This window comes from Sinocyclocheilus grahami, unplaced genomic scaffold (genome assembly GCF_001515645.1).
Source record: "Sinocyclocheilus grahami isolate Dianchi unplaced genomic scaffold, SAMN03320097.WGS_v1.1 scaffold45.1, whole genome shotgun sequence".
NCBI lineage: Eukaryota > Metazoa > Chordata > Actinopteri > Cypriniformes > Cyprinidae > Sinocyclocheilus > Sinocyclocheilus grahami.
Genome location: NW_015505224.1, coordinates 4,362 through 28,592, shown reverse-complemented (window position 1 = coordinate 28,592; position 24,231 = coordinate 4,362). Strand labels below are relative to the sequence as shown.

At 36.2% G+C, this 24,231-nt stretch overlaps 1 protein-coding gene and 1 long non-coding RNA gene across 4 annotated transcripts in view; one reads left to right on the top strand and one right to left on the bottom strand.

The window, feature by feature from the left end:
* The window catches only part of LOC107582478 (pituitary homeobox 3), a 17,026-nt gene extending 13,556 nt beyond the window's left edge, over positions 1–3,470 (bottom strand). Inside the window, exon 1 of one of the 2 annotated variants that reach the window (XM_016268324.1) lies at positions 3,450–3,470. The gene's annotated coding sequence lies outside the window, so the exon portion shown is untranslated. Of the gene's footprint in view, positions 1–1,822; positions 1,874–3,449 lie in introns of those variants that run through there. The other variant, XM_016268325.1, reaches the window with a different exon arrangement.
* On the top strand, positions 2,315–24,231 carry LOC107582479 (uncharacterized). Of its 2 annotated transcripts, none has more exons than XR_001608956.1 (4): positions 2,315–2,467; positions 5,161–5,263; positions 5,856–5,922; positions 23,839–24,231. It is a non-coding gene; the product is annotated as an uncharacterized lncRNA (long non-coding RNA). The 2 variants fall into 2 exon arrangements; XR_001608957.1 differs by lacking the exon at positions 23,839–24,231 and adding an exon at positions 6,155–6,458.

Below are 24,231 nucleotides of genomic sequence, written 5' to 3'. Positions count from 1 at the left end.
TATAATTAGGCAGATATGTATAGATATGACTTTCTTGAGGAGTCATTATTTTATGTTTATTTATCAAACAAATCTGCGTAATAGCCTACATTTAGACAGATAGTTCTGTCTCTTTAGGTAAAAGACTAGCCTACATTCAAAGAGCTCAATGCAGACACTTTAGTCTTAATAAATAAATAAATACGACATATTTTAGGTGTTCACGGTTCAGCACCTAACGTTGTAACGTAGGCTACATTATAAAAAACGCCGATATCCTAGACTTTGAAGATGTCTGTTTGCTGTAGCCTATAGCCACTGTTGGGGGTAACGCATTACAAGTAACGCGAGTTCCGTAATCAGATTACTTTTTTCAAGTAACTAGTAAAGTAACGCATTACTTTTTTAAGAGAATATCTGAGTTACTTTTTCAAATAAGTAACGCAAGTTACTTTTTTTTCACAATTTATTGATTGACAGCTCTGGTGTCCCCGTGTTGAGAGAAATCAGATGTTACTATATTCTAGACTTTGAAGATGTCTGTTTGCTGTAGCCTATAGCCACTGTTGGGGGGTAACGCATTACAAGTAACGCGAGTTCCGTAATCAGATTACTTTTTTAAGTAACTAGTAAAGTAACGCATTACTTTTTAATTCAGAAGGAAATATCTGAGTTGCTTTTTCAAATAAGTAACGCCAGTTACTTTGTTTCCATGTGTTGAGTGACAGCTCTGGTGTTGCCATGGTGACAGAAATCAGGAGTCAAACATTTGTGTCTTTTTTTATTGCTGAAGTGTGTTGAAATGTCTTCTTCTGCATTCTACTGTACAGACGTAAATGTACTTTCCCTGCAGCCTGAGGCTTATTCACTTCACTTTTGGTGTGAAAAGGCTTTTATATTTGCCCAAAATACAACTTTTTATTTTAAAAACAGACAAGAAAGCCCTGTCCAGATTTAAAAAGTAGCGCAAAAGTAACGCAACACATTACTTTCCATAAAAAGTAACGTAACTAGTTACTTTTTTTATGGAGTAACGCAATGCATTACTTTTAAAAGTAACTTTCCCCAACACTGCCTATAGCCTACTCCTGATGACAATTTGATACATAATACGACTATGTAGCCTATAGAGTATGATGGATGTCATGCAACACTTGAAGTCACACAATACTGCCCTCCTTGGGCAAAATTGTCGAATGTGGATATGCACTTTCTGTGCTTTTCGAAAGATTCTGTATTTTTATTTTATTCAGTGGGTTCGATCCAGTTCAACCGTACTAATAAACACAAGTTACTCTAGACAAACATTTGTGTCTTTTTTTATTGCTGAAGTGTGTTGAAATGTCTTCTTCTGCATTCTACTGTACAGACGTAAATGTACTTTCCCTGCAGCCTGAGGCTTATTCACTTCACTTTTGGTGTGAAAAGGCTTTTATATTTGCCAAAAATACAACTTTTTATTTTTAAAACAGACAAGAAAGCCCTGTCCAGATTTAAAAAGTAGCGCAAAAGTAACGCAACGCATTACTTTCCATAAAAAGTAACTAAGTAACGTAACTAGTTACTTTTTTATGGAGTAACGCAATATTGCAATGCATTACTTTTAAAAGTAACTTTCCTCAACACTGAGTATAGCCTACTCCTGATGACAATTTGATACATAATACGACTATGTAGCCTATAGAGTATGATGGATGTCATGCAACACTTGAAGTCACACAATACTGCCCTCCTTGGGCAAAATTGTCGAATGTGGATATGAACTTTCTGTGCTTTTCGAAAGATTCTGTATTTTTATTTTATTCAGTGGGTATATGCTATCCATGTTAGCAAACAACTTTACCTTTCCAATAGGTTTGAAACACTGACATAAGCTACCGTAGTATTATCCGAAGGACTGTAACACCGTTAGTTCTTCAGTTGCGATCTAACAATACATATCTGTTTGGAAACGGCATTGCTTGTTAATTGTCTTCAATGCACTGCATTATAGGAGCTCCTGTAGGTTGTAACGGGAGAAAAACAAGCCTGTGTTTCTGAACTCTGAACGCCTCCGTCTTGAGGACACCACTCTTTCGTCATCACTGAAACTCAACCAACCCTGCTTGAACCTGACTTCACCGAAGTCCCGCCCTATTTTGAACACTAACGGGAGAATATTAATGTTACGACAACGATACACATTCTAATTGGCGTTTCAGTGTATAACCGGCTTAATCTTAAAAGTATGCCATTGATGTGTGATTGTTTCCAAATAGCGACATAACCTCTTTTAAATCCACGGGAAGTGAGGTCCCAGACTCGAAAGATCATTGGCTGAAAACAGCTGTCAGTTGACAGGAAATATCAAGGTAGTGTGCGCCTGCACCATTTCCACGTCAGTAAGTTTGCCTGTGGAGGAGATTAGCAACCGGTGACAGAATATCTGTCTAGTGCTATTGCAGGAAAGCAGCAGGGCATGACAACACTACGCGGAACTGTCTAAAATGTAAGCCTTTATTCAACGCAGTTATAGAAGCATTATTATATGTCTGAACGCGTTTGGTAGCCTGCTAAATAGTTAGCCCAAATGAGCAGAAATGAATCTGAACGCCATTTTGGATTCGCCGCCTTCGAGTCAGCAGCAGTGTTTTCATGTTTTTCTGTTTTGACAGACGCATACACGCAGAAGGAGGAACACGCTCTTATAAAACACAACGAGGGGGCCACGAGGTCACGTTTAACACGTTTATTTGCGCTGGTTAACAGCTGTAGTTAGTGTGACAAACCGCTTGCTAGCTTGTTGACAGCTTTGTTGTTTATTCATAAGTCTTTCGGTGTCTCCATTCATAGTCGCATCTCGAAGTAGAAGATATGTGTTCACATTGTGATTTGCAGGTCGCTTGGCATGTTGTATTTGGTCATTGACGAGCTTTGCCAGCAGGCTCGCTAAGCTCATTGGCCTACTGATCAATTCAGCTATAATCAATTCACACTCCTCTTCAACCTTTGTACATCATACGGCGAAGAGAGAAAGACTGTGGAAAGATTGTTTGTAATGAAAGGATGCTGTTGGAGATAACGGGGTGCCTGAGGCTGTCGTGAAGAAGGGACTGATCTGTAGCATCGCGATGCCGGTTGGCCATCATCACTGAATCATCCAGGCCCTCTCGTTGGCATATCTGCTTGCAATAGAGCAAACTATTTGTGCTTCATTAGATGGGTTGATGTTTATGCACAGATGTTTGACTGCAGGGTGTAATTCTCACCCAAACTCCTCTTCAATAGGTGTAGGTCTAGAGGAGGATGCTGTGTGTAGGCAGTGAACTGCACTTAACCCTGTAAAGCCTGACATATCAAATAATAGTCAGAATCAAATCAATTTTTTAAAATGGGGACAACTTGTTGATCCTTTAGTACAGTGATGGGCAAACGTGGCCCTTCCAGGCCACTTTCCTGCAGAGATTTGATCCAACCCTGATAAAACTCACCTGCCTGTAGCTTTCTAGTAGTCTTGAAGACAATGATTAGCTGGTTCAGGTGTGTTTGATTAGAGTTGGAGCTAAACTCTGAAGGATAGTTGCCTGGAAGGGCCAAGTTTGCCCACCCCTGCTTTAGTCAAAGATTCATAAACCTAAGATTAAATTCTGATTGCTTTTAAATAAGTGAGATCTTTTAAAAAGTATTGCTGACTACTTGCATAAAATGCATAAATGTCAGGTACGACTCTATATCTCACATTAACATTTCGTATTATGATATTAAGATGTGTAGTTTTATGATCAAAGCTGTGTAGGGAGGCAAAATGATCAAGTAGACCATAGTTGTTTCAGTCCATTGCTTCAGTGAGTATTCATCTTGAAATATTACTAACACTATAAAAGTTATTCTTATTTTTACTTTATAAAAATCAATAAAAAAAAACGAATGTTGGGGGATGTTTTTCGCAAGTGTGCTAAAAGGCCTGTTAAAGTATAAATTATTAGGCTAGACGACAGAAGACTGGTAGATTGTGTACAGCAGTTGTTCAGCAAAGATTTGGTTATGTTGATGATTTAGAGGCCTGAGAAATTTTTATTTCTAGAATATTATATGAGCTTGTGGACTTTAGGGTTAAAATAGAACCCTTTAAAACCTATTGTTTTATATTTTCCAAATGTACGAAATATTACTAACACTATAAAAGTTATTCTTATTTTTACTTTATAAAAATCAATAAAAAAAAAACGAATGTTGGGGGATGTTTTTCGCAAGTGTGCTAAAAGGCCTGTTAAAGTATAAATTATTAGGCTAGACGACAGAAGACTGGTAGATTGTGTACAGCAGTTGTTCAGCAAAGATTTGGTTATGTTGATGATTTAGAGGCCTGAGAAATTTTTATTTCTAGAATATTATATGAGCTTGTGGACTTTAGGGTTAAAATAGAACCCTTTAAAACCTATTGTTTTATATTTTCCAAATGTACATTAGTTATTTAAGGTGAATGCTTTCATTTGGTCGTTTCGTAGCTTAACAGCATACATCAGGATTTTGCCTTCTTGAATGCTGATGCAAAATTGCCATTGCCATAGTGCCATAGTAAAACTTTGAGAATCACAGGGAACGTATTGGTAGTTTATGACTTTTTGACATGCAGGTTTATTCCCATATATTTAACACTGTTTATTATATTATATCTAGATTTCATAATACCATGGATGTCATAATGCCATGGGTTAGATGGGTTTCAGTTTCACTCTTCCAGAACTTGAGCCAAATGTTTGTCTTTCTGCATAAATAAATAGATTTTTATGTGTGTTGGGATTACTTTCTGAAGTTGCTATATAAATACATTTTCTTGTCATAAAGCCTCATAGTTTTATGTATCGTCTATATTTCTAACATTTTTTGAGAGACATATCCTTGCATCAACACGTCCTTCAAAAACATTGTGATTTCTGTTATGCCTGTCTTGCCCCCACAAGGCACTATCTCGAATAATGAAATCTGAGCTGCTGCAACCTGTCTGCTGCATTGTCTGATGCTTTGCACAGAGATTACCTCCAGCTTTAAGCTCTGCTCTATAACCTGTGGTCTAGTTGAGCTGTCTGACTAGGATGATCATATAATGTGCATATGTCCCTCTTGCCTTCAGAAAAACTATATATGCTTGATGTTGAGTTGGTACTTGTGTGTAATCGCATATTTCTAATTAAATCTTAGATTCACTATGGTGGACAAGAGTATATACATCGTTCAAGGGGAGATTTCTGTTGTCGTTGCTGCTATCAAGAGGAACTCTAGATGGAGTACCCATACTCCTTTGGTAAGTTGTCCAATTTAGTTTTAATATAAAGAACATAGTAGTTGTCTGAATTGTAGGGCCTGATGTCACCCGCTTGATATTTAAAATGATATTCAATGGCCACTTTATGACCCTATATTTCTCATAATTCTTTAATATTTAAGCTAGGGATGCGCTGAAATTGATAAGCCAATAATAATTTTCATGTTATGGCTGATATTAAAATTGTATACCATTTTGTCTAAAGAAAGTAAAAATAAAACATTAAAAACCAGTCGTTTTAATGCTACAAGTGAATTTAGGCATCACAACATTGAAATGTGCAGTATACAAAATGTATTTAAAAAAGATTTGCTTTAAGTGATTGTTAGATGATGGCAAATGTAATCTAAACGTGATAACAGGAGAAATTAGCATGCATAATTAAATATCCAAAATCAACCTTTATAGAATATCAAATCCCTGATTAATAGAAAATCTGTAATATTGGCCAATACTTTATATGGTAATCATACATAATGCATCCCATATTTAAATAACATGAAACTATCAAATTATATTGTTAGAGAAATCATAACATGCCAAATTGTCACTAACTAGTTTTTTGTCACAGGATGAAGAACAGGACCCACTACTCAACAGCTTCAGCCACTTGAAAGAGACCCTCAATAACATAAAAGGTTAGACATGATCAAATTCAGGATTACAGTAGATAAGTTATTAACTAAGTTATTGAACAAGGTGTTTGGACAGTTTTCTGTCATTTTGTAGTCCATTTATCTAGCTTCTTAATTGCGTAATAGCAACTGTTATACTTACTATGTTGATAGAAGTTTAAAAAAAAGCACAAACAAAAGGATAAGCTGCATTCTGCCAATGCACCATTTCTTCTTTTCCTTTATTTGAGACTAGAATGAAGCACGTCAGGCAGGATCAAACTAAACGGACTCATTCAGCATTTGCAAAAGTGCTTCTTTCCTGCTACAGAACGAAAGCATATTTAACCAGGTGTACGCTAGATTTCCTCTGAGGAAAGGGATGGCCTTTTCAAATCAGTCAATATTATCTTTCTCAATGTCTTACTATTGGGCTCTTATGGCACCTCATAATTTTTGGGGTCCCATTGAAACTATGCCAGTGTTTGTTCATCTAGTTATACAAATGCCTCTTAATGAATAGGACAGCTAAGGTAAATGTTATGCTGTGTTTTTATGTAATTGTTCCTCTGTGCAAAAAGAAATGAAAATTCTTTCTTACTGTGGAGCTCTTTAACTTCAAGTGGTATTGTAATCATTTTATAACTGATCTTGAATGAAAATCCCTACTGTTTGATTTCTTTTACTGTTAAAATAATAATTTCATTATGTCGTGACAGCTGATTGAAGGCGGCTTTTGAAGGCATAGTGAATCCCCAAATAAGTTCTCTAAGAGAATCTATCTTAAGAGAACTTTTCCACAATTCAAGTTATTTTTTACTATAAATTGCTCACTTATGACCACAACAGTGACACCTATGGTTTGTTTACAGAATTACAGTAGAAGGCTTATGAGTTCAAGTAACTTAGAGGCATGTCAACCCGAGAGATAGATTGTTCTGGGAAAGGAAGTGTTGTCTCTCGTTCCACAAAAAAAGTGTTCTCTTCTTGAATAAGGCCATTTTTGTATTTATGAAACAGAGTTTCCTGAATTTAGTATATCAGAAACGTGTTCATGCTACCTCACCTACACGTGCAGTACACCTGGTTCAAGCAGTTAGTGTGGTTTTTGTAAAATGTGCTAAACACGACTAAAAAGTTTTTTTTCTCCACAGATTTGCATATAGTTTTTTCCCCCACAAAAATTGGATTTGCATGTTGGCAAAATTCTTTACTTATTGGTTGAAGTAGCAGATTAAATGGAAATTGGCTTTCTATTTCAACAGGAACATAGGTTGCATTTTGTTAAAGATGCCACAAGTACATTACTTTTTTTTTAGGACGTACTGAAGTCATCGCTGAGTTTTCGATTTGTCTCTTGTCTTGGAATCTCAAGCATGTAGGTGGTGACAGCAATGATCTATTTCATCTGGTGTTATTTGCACAAGACTCATGGAGTGAGCTGCGCTTAGTTGCTGATAAGCAGGCCATGGCTGATTCTGCAGACTTTTCTTTTTAGGGCATTTTCTGCCCTAATTTTGGGGAAAGTTAAATAGAATGATTTTGGATGTTGTAAAATGTGTTAAAGGGACATGTTGCTTAAGAAGTAATTTAAATTGTGTCTCTTGTTGTTCTAATCCTGTTTGACTGACTTTATTCTGTGAAAAATAAGATTTTTACAGTGTCTCAGCCAGGGTATGTCTATACAATGAAAGTCGGTGGGGTCCAATGTGTAAAGAAACTCGTACAGAAAGTATTTTGCGCTTAAAGATAGCTGAAAGCTTTTACAGATAAATCCAAATATGTTTATATGTTATCTAAGTTTTAATAGAAAATGGATAAAATTACGGTAGCCTTTTTTTGGGCAATATATAGAATAAACGTAAACGACAATAACCCTCTGTAGGCAGCAGAAGCCTCTCGGATGTTCTTGTTAATCCTGAACCCCTCTGGAATTACAAACAAGCATCTTGGGGTGACAAACGAATGTCAGTGTTTTTCCGTCATCAGCTTTTAGACTCTCCCTTTTTGAAATCCAAAAACACACTGGTGTTGGAGAAATGAGCTTTAGATCTTGCATCTAGCTTGATGGACAACTGCTCGATGGATCTATTGGTTTTGTAAGGGAGATATTCTAGCTCTGATACATGGTCTGTTTAACATTAAATTGAGAACTGGGATTTAGTCTGGGGTCAAGTAATTCTCTGGGATATTTTTGATATTGGCTGAACATTGAATATCGTACTGTTGAGGCAATGGGGGGAGGGGGGTGGAGGAGACATCGCATTGAATGAAGATGTCTCACCTGCTCATAGTATTCACTTTTTATACTCTAGTCAGCCTGAGCCTTAGTCCTTTAAAGCTTTGAATCTTCTCCAGCCCTCCCCATCCCTTCACGTCAAAGGTCAGGTTTTTTGACAAGTCTGCAGAGGAAGCCGACAGACTAAATCCTCTCATTTTTATTCATTCAAATACAGGTTTAAAGATGCCACCCTGTAGATCCAATACCAGAGCTTTGTTTGATTGACAACTCTCTCACTTACCCTGTACTCCTAGCCTTTCCTCTCGTTTGGTTTTCAGGTACTAAAGAAATTCCTCTTCTAATAGGTCAGACCACACCATCCGATGATTGGATAGCGACTGAGTTTTGTAGTAAACATCAGAGTGATACTTTGATCGCTGGTTCTTTTCATCTCTTCATCTCCTGAAGAAAGGGCTGTGGAGGAATTCTTTGACTGTGTCTTCTTGATTAAGAAATTTGCCATGCCTTTGACAGGTCTTGAGTACAGTATTCGCAAATTCTTGTCTCCATACGTATGTAGATTTGAAACTATACTTGACATCTCAACCTGCACGTATGTTAAATCTTTTCTGCTTGAATGGTTTAGAGCGTTTCCCCAAAGTTGCTAAGCTATTTGGAGCAATTAAAATGCATTGGATTAGTAGTAGGAAATTATGGTTTGCTTAAAGAAGAATTTTTGGACCCTTATTATGATAATGAGAATGGGGATTTATTGCCATGACTATAACAATGTAAAAAAATCTTAATGGTTCTAAAATGGGCTTTATATTCTAAACGTTTTGTATTTTATATATATATATTCCCTTTTTTTTTTTAGATACCATTAAACAAATATTTAAAATTGAATGCCTTTGTTTCTACATTAATTTAAAGATTGAATGTGAAATTATTGCAGTATTAAAGTATATTTAAAATTGGGAGTGGGTGTTAATTGTTTTTCATACCAACTTACATTTTGAAAATTTAAATGTACACTCATGAATCCAAAAATTTACATCAGAACAGCTTTGCGTATGATTTACAAAAAAAAATAATATTCTAATGTTTCATGAAAGTGGCCCAGTGTGCGATGGGGAGCAATGTAATGTAAAAATTTAGTTTGGTGACAACAGCTGATTGATATCGAAAATACTTAATTCACTTATGTTAGCTAGAGTCCCAAAACAAAAACTACAGCGATTATTCTTCGAATGTAATGTTATTGTATTTTTTTTTCCCAAATTAGTTTGTTGCGTGCTCCTAAATGTAGATTGCATAGCAAAGGCTTTAGTGTAGCTGCAGCACTTGGGCTTGAATAATGAAATGCGTTACTTGAAGTCGCGCAGATGCTTTTTCGAAGGTGTGTTGAAGTGTTACTTTAGCTCTGTAAATCCACAGTACATGCTTCATATGTAAGTCATCCGTCCCTGTGGTAAGTTTAACACCCACAGCATTGTACTGGTGTCACTCAGGGTGGCAGTGTGCTCATCATGGCCTCTGTCCCGCTGTAATAAAACGCTCCATAAGTCGCGATGATGGATGCTTGTCTCTTCTTTGCCAAGCAGCAACCCAGTGCTGGTTAGTAGCTGTAAATCTGGCCAGTTAACAGTGCTCTAACCGGGGACTGACAGTCGGAGCTTAGGCCCAGTTTTAGGTGGGGATGCAACTGTTGTCCTGTTTCAGATCCTCTCAACAATGTGCTGAGTGCACGGAGGGGCCCAGCGCACAACTATTAATCATACTCTGTGCTATGAAAGGCTCACGGGGCGGGGGTACATGTGTATCTCCAAGGTGGAGGTGGCATTGGTGGGGTGTTATATTGACAGGAACAGAGGGCAAGATGGAGCACGACAAGCCGACCGACTCCATGCAGCTTGTCCACACCCCCCGATCTAAACGTCTGACCTCGCCACCTCAGTGCTTTAGAGAAGAAATGTTAAAAGGTGTGTGATCTGCAAGGTTAAAACAATTATAGGGGCCAGAGAAGTTTATAAAAGGAAATTATATACTGCTCTTGAGAAAGAGCATAATTATATACTGCTTGGCAATTTATATACTGCTCTTGAGAAAGCTTCCATGTAGTGTGTTACAGGTTAAAATCAAGTATTGTAAGGTTTTGTTGTCATATAAAATAGGGATGCACCGTATGTTGGTACCTAATGGTAATTAGCCAGTATTAGAGATTGATTGATTGATTTTGCAATTTACCACAGTCAGTGTTATCTAATGCTCAATTAATTTTGAAAGCACTAATAATTTAATAACACTGTTAAATGTAATTTTCAGCAAATATCAGTATCTCATGAATATCCTTTTTTTCACACTGTGCTTTCATACTTGGTTCTCACTAATAAATATTAAAAAAATAATTATCAGCCTATTTCAGCTCAATTTAATGTCAGCCTATTCATATTTTAAAAGATGTAAATATAATATCTCCCTATATTATAAGGATGCATTAAATTGATCAAAATTCACAGGATCTTACATTACAGCTACAAAAGATTTCTATTTCAGATGTTGTTCTTTTAAACTTTCCATTCATACTGAAAAAATGCATCATTCCCAGCAAAAAATTGAGCACCACAACTGTTCAACATTTCTTGAGCACATTTGAATGTTTTTTTAAGGATCATATGACATGCTGATCTTAATGACTGCTGAAAATTCAGCTTTGCCATCACACACATACTTTTTTTTTTTTTTTTTTAATTTCACAATGTCACTTTTTAAAATGTTACCAACCCAAACTTTTGAATGGTACTGTATTAGCATGCATACATGCATATATATATATATATATATATATATATATAGCACACATGTATATAGAAATAGACAAGTTGTCTTACTTTTGTTATTAATTTTTTTTATAAAGGGCATTTGATTGTCTTTACACGTACGCTTTGTAAACACTGGGTCGGTACTTCCACCTATGTCACACATGATCTTTCCAACATGACTACTTAATGCATGAGGTTGAGCTAGTGCAAGAGAAGTAACTGGTTAAAGTATATAAACATGTTTTTATTCTTTTATTTTAATTTTTTTAGAAAATGCCCAATCATTTAGCTAGAAAAGACCCTTATTCCTTGTCTGGGATTGTGTAGAGCCCATTGAAGCTGCAATAAAACTGCAATTTGGACCTTCAAACCGTTGGCCACCATTGAAGTCCACTATATGGAGAAAAATTCTGGAATGTTTTCCTCAAAAACCTTAATTTCTTTGCCACTGAAGACAGAAAGACATTAACATCTTGGATGACGGGGGTGAGTAATAAATGTTTTTGTAAGTGAACTAATCCTTTAAAATCCTGGATGTATGAAGAAGCCTAATTTTAAAAGTTTGATTTCTAGACCTAGGAAAGTCATGTAACTTTCCGTTGACAATTTTATAATGAATTATAAGTTAAGACCAAAAGAATTAAACCATTTGTTTGTAGTTGTCTTTTTGTAAATTTTTTTTGTCAATTCTAAATGCAGATGGCTGCTACAAACAATTAAATATGTTCTAATTAATTAATATACAAATTATTGTAGGTCTCTTCTGAAGGATCATGTGACACTGAAGCCTGGAGTAATGATGCTGAAATTTCAGCTTTACATCACAGGAATAAATTACATTTTAAAATGCAATTACAAAACGGTTTCTAAATTTGATATAATATTTCACAACATTTTAGCATTTTAAAAATATTTTTAAAATGTCCCCGATTACAGAAATGCCGTTGAGCTTATTTTGATCAATACCACACATTTGTAGCCTTCTGTGCTGAAATTTTGAGCTTCTGGGTCTCCACGGTCAAGCTGTGGCCATCACTCATTCCTTGAACCATCATCTTACTCTCTTCGCCTAATAAAAATTACTGTGCTCTTCATCTGAAGGGGAGCGGATGGATTTTTCCTTATGCTTTCAACTTCAGTTTCTTTAAAAAGACATGAGTACTATCGTAAAACACATGACAGATGTATGGATTAATTCAGCGTTCGTGCTTGATGAGCCCGTGTGTTACCAGCACTTCATTAATCACTGTCCGTGGTTGTTGTCCAGTGATGCCCATCATTCTCAATTACTCTTCATTGAAATGCTGTGACAAAGCTCAACCGTACGATTAAAGGCCTTATGCCCACTGTCGGCAAAGAACAGAACGCTGGCAAAGTCAATAACATTCAAGCGGCCTGGCATTAAAAACTGCTCCTATTTTAGGCCAGCAGCTGAGTTTGGAGCAGAGCTCGTCATAAAGGTGACACGGGTCAGAACTTTCTTGTCGCCGTCGGGGGAGAAACGGACGCTCTCAGATGATTAAACAACCATACGTTTGAGGGGGGTGGCTGCTTAAATATTCAGTCGAAAGAGGTGACATGTGCGGCCAATTCGTTGAAACCTGTTGACAAGCCCTTCTTAAATAGAATCAGATCAGCGCTGCCGATTGCAAATTTTGACAAAAGCCATCATGATGACAGGGACAGGAGACTGTGGCTCAGGCACAGCCCCCACTGCTGACCGGGGGACATGCTAACAACCCAGGACAACAAGGAGGTGATGACTGCTCTGAAAGCAAAATAGACCTGCTGGTACTCTGGCGTGCCAACATCCCTCCCCACGTGCTCGTGCTTTTTTTTTTGCTGCCTTGCATGGTGCTATCCAGGCTTTGCAATTTAGTCTTCCACTCATAGACAAAGACTTAACAGCATTTAAAGATCTGGACATAACGCTGTAAATAGGGCTGAGTGATGTAACTACAAATATAGTAATACAGGGTGAGAATATCAAGGATTTTATGGGTATACAAGTATTTATTTACAGTGCTGTGAAAAGGTTTTTGCCCCCTTCCTGTTTTTAAATTTTTTTGCATATTTGTCACACTTAAAAGATTCAGATCATCAAATACATTTTAATATTACACAAAGATAATGCAAAAAAATACAAAATGCAGTTTTTAAATGATGATTTCTTTTTATTAAGGGAAAAAAGCGGTCCAAACCTGCCTGGCCCTACATGAAAAAGTAATTGCGCCCTAAATCTAATAACTGGTTGTGCCACGCTTTGCAGCAACAACTGCAATCAAGTGTTTGCGATAACTGGTAATGAGTCTTTCACATCGCTGTGGAGGAATTTTGGCCCACTCTTCTTTGCAGAATTGTTTTAATTCAGCCACATTGGAGGGTTTTCGAGCATGAATGGACTGTTTAAGCATCTCAATCGGATTTAAGTCCGGACTTTGATTTGGCCACTCCAAAACCTTAATTTAGTTTTTCTTGAGCCATTCAGAGGTGGACTTGCTGGTGTGTTTGGGATCATTGTCCAGCTGCATAACCCAAGTGCGCTTGAGCTTGAGGTCACAAACTGATGGCCGGACATTCTCCATCAGGATTTTCTGATAGAGTGCAGAATTCATGGCTCCATCAATTATGGCAAGTCGTCCAGGTCCTGAAGCTGCAAAGCAGCCCCAGACCATCACACTACCACCCCCATGTTTGACTGTTGGTATGATGTTCTTTTGATGAAATGCTGTGTGGGTTTTACGCCAGATGTAACGGGACACACACCTTCCAAAAAGTTAAACTTTTGTCTCATCAGTCCACAGAATATTTGCCCAAAAGTCTTAGGGATAAACACAATATTTTTTGGCAAATGAGAGACGAGCCTTTGTGTTCTTTTTGGTCAGCAGTGGCTTTTGCCTTGGAACTCTCCCATGGATGACGTTGTTGCCCAGTCTCTTTCTTATTGTTGAACCATGAACACTGACCTTAATATAATAATAATAATAATAATAATAATAATAATAATAATAATAATAATAATAATAATAATAATAATAATAATAATAATAATAATAATAATAATTATTATTATTTTTCGAAATAAAATCTGGTTAAATGTTTGAAAGCAAAGAAAACTACCATAAATATTAGTATTGTAATCGTTGTTAGTATATAAAATATAATAATAATAATAATTTATTATTATTATTATTATTATTATTTCAAATTGAAATGATTATAAAATATTTTATAGTTCAATAGTCCTATGTTTAAAAAAAAATAGATTTAATCTTTAGAATTTGATAATAATAATAATAATAATAATAATAATACTTTTTAAAATAAAAGCTCTCTGGTTTAAAGTTTGAAAGCAAAGAAAACAACCATACATATTAGTATTGCAATTGTTGTGTTAGTATATAAAATATAATAATAATAATAATAATAATAATAATAATTGAAATCAGATGTGTTTCCCCAGTTTGTTCTACCTGTGTTTTTAATGAAATAATGCACATACAGTTTCATGGCCAGTAAAAATATTTATATATATTTAATATTATTTATATTCTGTAGATTTTCTCAAGTCACTGGCCATTGGCAGGTGTGGCAAAATGTTTTGGGACGTATATATTATAATAATGATGTTATTATTTCTCAATCAAATAGTGATCATTGCATACACATTCTATCATTTGTTTCAGTTTAAGTCAATGTTTTTAGCTCTAAAATTACACTTTATTACATAATACCAGAGTATGTGAGCGGTGCGGAGTGGAGCGGTGTGATTTTGAATGGAGCGAGGAGCGGATTTTTTAAAAGTCGAAACGTTGTGGTTTTCATTCGCTGCAAGAGCGCTCCACCACCGCTCCATCACGAGTACAATTCATGCCAACGGCCCGTAATATAATTGCACATTTAGCAAGAATTCACGTTAAACATATTTAGCTAGCTTGATAGAGAAGGATCACTCAAATCAGAAAGAATGTGAAGGCTATGTTGACTGCAATGGACATAGCGGGAAGTTATAGGGTAGTAATTTTTTTGTCAGGTGAAATCATGATTTAAACAGGTTTAACACTTATTCACATGCAATCGCTCTCTCAATAATGCATTCAAACAAATGTAATCTTATACAGTGCTACTTCATCTGCATCCGATTTCGAATGAGCAGAAATCTGTAAGAAATGCAGTGATCCGTAGGAAAAATAACTGACGAAAATGTACTGTTATTTTCATCACAAACAAAATTTGCACTGCAAAAAGCATCAATATCCTACCCTTTTATGCTGACAACCATGTTATTAGCTTGTCATGTGGTAGGAAAAAAGTTTGCACACTAGTGTTCCAATAATCCACTTTGAAACGCTCCTGTCATTTTATTTTATTTTTTTCTTTTAATATACGTTATGAATAGAACTGTGATATTTCAAACATACTAAAATACTGTAGCCGCAGAGCGGTGTTTCTGATATCAGTGAGCGAGGAGGGGAGCGGGAAATGTTGAACCCAGAGCGGAGCTGGAGCGATTATTAAATGCTCGGAGCGTGGAGGGGAAATTGTTGCCGCTCCACTCTGCTCACATACTCTGCATAGTACTAATCTAACACACATTATATAATACCATATAAGTCATTGTTGCTAAGTAGATTGAGAATGCTTAAAGCGTGAATTTAAACTGTTAAAATCTAGTAGAGTAAAATAATCAAGGTATTTTCCACACTTGTTATCATTAAATAAAAGTGTTGATGATGTTCATTTTAATTTATATTCACTAATATAATGATAAGCATTAAGAAATGGCAATATTTATCTAATTTTTTACCAAAACAGTTTTAATGTTATAAATGGCTGGTGCAATATTAAAAATCTGAAATGTTTTTGAGCGATTATAGACAGGGGTGCACATAAGTGGTGCGCATGTGCGACCAAAATAAAAAATGCGCTGTGTAAAGTTCTGACAGCGCATTTGCGTACCGACATGGTTGACAGCTGTTAATGCACAATTTCCATTTTAGATCGACAAACTGTACTGTATAAGATTTCTATTCTAAAGTATAAATCTAGGCTATCCGCTGCCGTTTTCAAAGCACAATGCAAAACTGTGACATTTCATTCACTGACGCTCTACAATCTGCGGTGCTAAACCCGGAAGTACATGTACTTACTTGCCGGCAACCCGCCAAAATAAAAGCCTGCTGATTTAAGGTTGAAAATTATGAAAATTTATATAAAAAAAGTAGTAGTAAATTATCATTTTATTTTTAAGTTTACTATAAAATAATTGTATTTGTATTTAATACTCCCTTTTTATTTAAAAATATAATAGTATTATTACACTATTTTGTTATTTTTATTAAAAAAAAACTAACAAAATAAAGTGCAATAATATTATCACTATTGTTAATTTATTTTTTATAGTTATATTTAATGGGTCACGCTATGTGCAGTGTGAGGACCAAACCAAATCTCCAGGTTCTCTTATGAGAACCAGGTTGAAAAACTTATGTGCACCCCTGATTATAGAAAGAAAATGTTAAATTGCGCTTGAATGAATTCATTAATTTAATAGTTTGAACTGATTAACACTGAACTGACTTCATTTCGTATTTAGCACCGTTTATGTATTAATTGTGAATGTCTTGATAGTAGTATGAAACAGAATGACATTAAATTGACAATACTGCGATTAAACTTAACTAGCTCAACTGGAAGAGCATGTCCGAATTCATGGGTGCGATCCCAGCAAATTTATAAAGGTCAAAACGTAGGAAAACCGCATTGACCAAATGCACACGTGGAAATGCTTGATAGTATGTTAAGCACCAGTCTGTCTTTGTGGTTGTGTTTTGACTGACATGGCCGTTCTGTCACGTCTCCCCCCCCCCGTTGAGCTGCTCCGGTATGTACAGGTCTTCAGCCATCCCAGTTATGCACATAAGCCCGTGTTGATTTTAAACTGTAAAAATTCCTGCTAAACTGGCAGTGCTGGCGGTGGTTATGAGTGATGAAATCTTGACCCTGAATTTATGACCTGGGAACATGCACTGAGTCGCTGTGTCTTGTTTCTTTTTCTTTTTAAAGAGGGCTGTGGGAGGGCACAGTGGGCTGAACTTGTGAACCAGTCGGCTCCCTTGTTACGGTTTAGTCAAGTTTAGGTTGGGCTAATCCTGGGCTCAATGCACAGATTCCAAACTCAACCGCACAGATATATGGGTCTGCTCTCAATATAGCAAGCCAATAAACAACACTCTTCTTTTTGCAGGGTTGATCGGCTCTTTGTATTAAGCAAAGCATTAATACGTGATGCTGTTTTGTTCATAATTGTTTATGCAATTTATGAAATTATATCTGATTTATGAGTTAATTTAGACGTAATGCACGTTTTTTTAATAGACTGTTATTTCCTTGCGTTGACAATTTAATGTGCTGCATTATTGAAGCAAGCCAAAAGTTTAACTTATTTAATCTGCATATAAAACATTAGAAATTAGATATGTTTAATTTTTATTTTGTGTTTGACTGTTAAAACAAAAAAAATATTTGTTGTTTGTCTCAATAAATTGAGTTAATTTAAAAATACAGTGGTTAAATGTAAAGATTTTTTTCTATTGCTCTGTTTTAAAAAAGGTTATAAAAAATGTCAATAATTGTCGATACTGAACGATATGAAACATTATATCGTTGATACATTTTTTTTTAGCTATATCGCCCATCCCTACTCACTCATTCATTTTTATTGAAAATCGAAGAGAAACCAGTTTGTGACCTGTGTAAGAAATATTTGAGTGTAAAACATTTTAATAGAATGTCCAATTTTAAGTGATGTTAGACAACATTTTTACTCCGAAAATACTTTTAAAAGACATTTTTAAAAAGGTCTCTCCCAGAAGAATTGTAGAATTTATCACTGATTAAATTGAAAGATTCTATATGATTTTTATCACTACTATTGTTGTTACTTGTATGTTTTTGTATAGTGATTGCTTCTTAAGAAAATGTTATATTATTGTAAATGATGTATTGAAATGATACTGTTAATGTTTCCATGAATATAGCCATTGTTGTTGATATGGCATTAAAACATGTATAAATAAATGCATACATGCATACATACATTTGTTTTCTATACCTGCAATCTCATGGTCAGACTTTCCATGGAAAATACAAAAAAATAAAAATTCTGATAATTTTTAAAAATTGTTTGGTCCAAGGCTGGAAAAGTTATGGAAATTGATAAAATCACAAGTCATTTCTATTTTAAATGCACAGGCAGTTGGTTGGCCATAGTGATGTACAGTTTTTTTTTTTTTTTTTTTTTTTTTTTTAAAATTTTTTTTAATTTTGAAATTTTTTTTATTTAAAAAAAAAAAAAAAAAAAATCTCAAGAACATGGTCAGATTTTAATTTGCACCAAGAATAAATAAAAAAATAAATAATCTAAATAAATAAAAAAAAAATTTTTATTTTTTATTTTATTTTATTTATTAAATGTTTATTAATTAATTAATTTATTAATTTATTTTTTTTTTTTTAGTAAATAGTTTTTAAATTTATTGTAATATTATTTTATTGTTACGCTACGCTAAGTTACGTTATGCTACGCTATGCTACATTACGTTGTGTTACGTTTAACAGTCTGATTGATTCATTTCTGAATTAGTCTGGTTTATTCAGTATTCACAGATGACTGGAAAGGTCATGGAAAAATCCTGAAAATGTACTGTTCAAAAAGTGTATTGTTGCGTTTTTGTTTACAATTAAAAAATATATGTATTTGTTTGTTTATTTTAAACAATACGTGGTGGTCAATAACACATAATACAAATTTTGTTTAGTTAATTTGGTGATTTTGTAAAGCCGGCTGATCACCAGAGTTGGCTTGCGACTAGGAGGGCATGACCGATTGCATGCGTAGTGCATAGACGTCTCTTCTTGCTCTCCATTTGTTCAAAACGTTCTCATGTGAAAACGGAGCTTGAATGTTTACAAACACCTATCTTGCTGTTGCTATCTAGGAAGAATTTTGTCATGAATTCATAAAGATAATGCACTCCCTGGCCAGGGGCCCATGTGCTCAGCTGTCCCACATTACCACACAGTATGGTGGACGAGCCACTTAACGCCGCACGGTTTAAAATTACCGCACTGCTGGCAAACGGCTGCAGTATTCTGGTCCACCACCACTTCTGGAAATTGTGTTTGTATTTCTTTTTTGCTTCTCCGGTTTGGGGTAAATTATGTGCCGAGAGACGTTTTATGACAAACAGCAAGCCCCAGGGAAGTGCACTTTAGACATCACTAGAAAAGGTTGAGATGGGATGGGAACTTGGCTCGAGTACTTTTGCTTTTTCTCTTCAAACTCTCAGCCCATGAGTGGAAACTAAGAGGGAGTTGAGTCCGCGCACGAGTCTTCAAGTCCTTCTGTAATTTTTCTTCCCTGGAATGGCTCTCCTAGCTTTGTGTGTGTGTGTGTGTGTGCCGTTTTGTTTTGAGAGCTTAGGTAGTTGAACCGGTCATAGCTGATGTCAGTCTCGGCCTGTGGAAAGCACATTGCGGTCTCTCACCCCTCTTTCCATGCTGGGCTGCTTACAGTACTGCAGACATGCTGACCCACAGGGGAGTAATTTATGACAGTTGTCGCCTTGGTCTGCTAAGCTGCACAGGGCATTGCCCGCCACTCTCAGCATAGCATTTCAATATCCCGCTGGGAGTACACCCGATAGGCTTTAATGTTTGCCCACTGTGGAGACCCTGTGGTATCACTGCATAGAAATGTGGTCCCCGACCCGGTGTTGTTCAAAGTCACCAGCTGTTACCATGGAGAGAGATACTGGCACTAACAGACATTCAGTTCCTTTGGTCTTGGTGGATGATTAAGCTTAAAAACAGCATAGCACTGTTCACAATATTTTAAATTCGTATATTAACACACTATGTGAAGGCTTTTGCGCCGGTTCACTTCCCCCCCCATTTCAAATGTTTTCTTTTTGCTGTTGCAGGTTGCATACAGTTCATGGACAGTAGAGTGTTCTTTCTGCAGTCGTCATGAATAGAACAAACGCAGCTAAAGTCCTCAGATCCACAACTAATCAACACAGACCCCTAATATACAGTGGGGCAAAAAAGTATTTAGTCAGACACCAATTGTGCAAGTTCTCCCACTTAAAAAGATGAGAGAGGCCTGTAATTTTCATCATAGGTATACCTCAGCTATGAGAGACAAAATGAGAAAAAAAAATCCAGAAAATCACATTGTAGGATTTTTAAAGAATTAAATGGTAAATTCCTCGTTAAAATAAGTATTTGATCACCTACAAACAAGCAAGATTTCTGGCTCTCACAGACCTGTAACTTCTTCTTTAAGAGGCTCCTCTGTCCTCCACTCGTTACCTGTATTAATGGCATCTGTTTGAACTTGTTATCAGTATAAAAGACACCTGTCCACAACCTCAAACAGTCACACTCCAAACTCCACCATGGCCAAGACCAAAGAGCTGTCAAAGGACACCACAATCTGTTTAGACACAGTCATTGTCTCTTATAATCTTTGGGAGTTTTTTCTTACCACCAGTCCACACAGGACTGATCAGTTCAGACCCTCCAGAGGTCTTCGTTAATGCTGTTTTGCCATGTTTGGGCTGTTCCTCACTAGGCCCTCTGCCCTCTCACTCGCTCTCACACACACACAGCAAACTGAAACAGCTCAGATTAAGATTAATCCTCCTTAATGCACCGGCTCATAATATAGTCATTAGGTGATTTGAGCCTAATCCAGCCCATCTAACCACTGTGCTTTATAAAACACACACACACAGAATTTGCTGTCAATGCTTGGAGGCTGGAAACACAGCATCACGTATAAATACAGGCCTCTCTGACACTTAATACTGATTAAGGCTTCGCTGAATGGTAAATGTAAATGAAGAGCTCGTGTTGAGCTGGAGTGTGAATAGACAGAGAGGTCTTCACTGGAAAGTAATGTTACATTAGGTGACTTCATGCTGATAAGAATAGTTCACCAAAAAATTATGGTTCGGTCATAATTTACTACCCTTCATGCAGTTTTCAGTTTGTTGTTTCAATGTAAGGTAAAATGTTTCTGTTCACACTATTTTCATTGAGTTTCTATGAGCTTTTGTTCTGTTTGAATTTTCAAGTCAAAATCACATTTTCTGCTCTGCAGATTAAAGGAAGTCTGAAAAGTTTGGAACAAGGAAATAAGAAAAGACGTTTAAGGAAGGAAATAGTTTTTATTTTGGGTCAAGAATCCCCTTGCGCTCTGGCTTATGGTAGTATCAAGTCAGGCTGCAGTAGCAGCAACACAGCTGGCTTCTCTTAAAGTGAGGAGGCCGAGAGAGAGCTCAGCACCTTTGAGATTAATCAGCTGTACTCTTCTGCAGTGAAGAGCTCTGCTGGACACCGGCCAGTGTCATGCCCCAGTAGATAACTCCTTCTGACAACTCCACTCTACCATCTGATCATGAAAATCAAGACAATGTCTGTCTCTTCAGCATTGTTGCAGTTTTTAATCATAATGCATTTACACACTCATATGATGATGATAATGATGTCAGGGTTAGTTAGGGGTGGAACGGTTCAACTTTTTCACGGTTCAGTTTGTATCACGGTTTCGGTACGGTTTTGGTATGTGCTATGTTTAGGGAAAAAATATACTGTCAAATAAAAATAAAGAAAATAAGAATAATCTATCTAACTACAAACAACAGTACAAATAAATACAATAGAGTAAAGATACAAATAAAATAAATTGATTTTCAGTTTAAAAAAAAATTTTTTTTTAGGAAGGTCTAACATTAGTTTTTAGGTACAGAAATTGAATAAAGTAATGAAATGTAAAACAGCATTGCATATTTGACTGTATACATAAAGATTTAATCTTCATTAAAGTTACAAAAGCTATTCAATCAAGAGCAGTGAGTGCTTTCTTTGTTGATTTCTAATGTTAAGAAAGTGCTGTCACTTTAAGAGAATGCTTTGATCCAGTGCACTGATAACAGTACGATCAGCCGGCTAGGTCTGGTATAGGATACTTACCAAGATGGGCATTTTGACACAATTTTTGTGTGAATTTGTCCATTTAAACAATACTTCAGAGAAAGCTTAATATTTGCGAGCGTTCTGAGGCGCGGGTTTGCGCGCTTCGGATGAGCGCACGCACAAATCTTCTCACTGCGCGTGCGAGCGAGCGAGCGTCCTCTGGCTCTTAAATGTTTAAACTGGCAAGGCTTAATAAATGAGTTTAGTTTAAACAGATATCAGCGTGTGCTGTTCAGGTCTCACCTGTGCGCTTGCGCTATCAGCACTCTGGTGATGATGGAATAAATGCTCATATTACAGCATACGGCATTCACATTGAACAAGAGTGAATACACGTTTGTCCATGTTTTTTCCCTCCCCCATCGCTGTTGTTGTAATGTACTGGGAAGCCAGAATGCACATCCATCAACAGAAACATATATTAGCCGAACCCTGTTTGTTTTACGTGTTATTTATAAGAAGCTATATTACAGATGCGATGTCAGATTTAAGTTGAACCGCGGTCCTAGCGCGTGCCGAACCGTGTGTGGAGAACCGTACGGTTCGATTTTTTTTCCCGCGAACCATTCCACCCCTAGGGTTAGTTTAGTTGCCTTGAAAGCTTTGAATTGCTGTCATTGACTGTTTGAGTATTTGTATGCTCACATTTATTATAGTACAGTGCATTTTGCAAATGTACCGATAAATCGAGAATTAAATTGGAAAAAAATATAGGCATTTCAAAATGATATATATAATTTTTCACTCAAAATAGGCATTTTCAAAATGATATAATAAATGATCTGTGGAGTATTTTGAGCTGAAACTTCAGACACATTCTGGGGACACCAGAGACTTGTATTACATATTGTAAAAAGGGGCATAATATGTCTCCTTTAAGAAGGGGGACAGAAATGTCAAATGTAAATTGGTAAGAATTTATTTTTTTTCTATTTGAAAGTAATTAATACTTGTATTCCGCAAGGATGCATTGTTATTCAAAAGTGACAGTAAAACATTAAGAATGTTACAAAATAATTATTTTTCAAATAAATGCTGTTGTTCTGAACTTTACAGATCTTTACTTACCAAAGTATCCTAAAATACGTCATGGTTTCCATAAAAACATAGCCTATTAAGCATGTTTTCAACGTTGATAATATTGAGAAATGTTTCTTGATCAGTAAATCAGCATATTAGAATGATTTCTGATGGATCATCATGTGACACTGAAGACTGGCGTAATGATGCTGAAAATGCAGCTTTGACATCACAGAAATTAATAGGGCTGTGTATTTGCAAGAATCTGGCGATACGATGCGTATCACGATACAGGGGTTGCGATACGATATATTGCGATACATTGCGATACTGTAAGCAAGGCGATATATTGGGATATTTCTTATTTTAGGAATTGGATATATTTTTAGGAAATCTGTCATAAAGAACACACCACCATATGCAAACCTTAGCAATAAATAAATAAAAAAAAAATTATTTAACCAGAACACAGTGGGATCTGCATTTGCAATAATCAGTCCCTGTAACATTCAATGTTATTGAACCACTTTTTGTGCAGTACGAGTCATGGGGGAAAAATTAAAGTGCTTGCAGGATCCTTTAGTTAAATGTATAACTTGTATTTTATAAAAAGACCATATTTTTTTAGACCCTGCTTTAAAGGTTCACATTTTAAGTTTACAATTGTAACATACAATGTCATAACATTTTGATCTGAACAAAAGTATTACATCTGCTTAATATCAATGAAAAATAAAGTGATTACAGGATTTCTAAAGAAAACAAAACTATTTTAAAACAATAAAATATATACATGTTAAACATTCTCAGAACCTTTCCACTTGGATTTCACAGGTTTTTCAGTTTGTATTTATGTTCCGCGTGGAATCACCGATACCGTGACGCGAGCACCGCCCCAACTGCACAAAACGCCCCCATCATGAGAGAAAGCTGCAGCCGCGCGAAGGCTCTTCACAGAGGACGCAGCAAGCGGCAAAACTGAGGCGGCGCCCGTGCCCTCGGTCCCGCGGTGGACGTTAAAAGCCCAAATGACGCCACACTTCAGCTTTGTACACTGACACGGGAACTGGAACAATTTTCATCCTCCATTACTAGCAGCGAACCATATTAACGGTAACATTAGTGGCGTGCCCTAATGCTTGTATTTCCTGTCACTGTTTAAGTTCTGAGATGAAGACTGCTATTTAGTGGTCGGGATATAAACTCAAAATGAAACCACTGCCATGA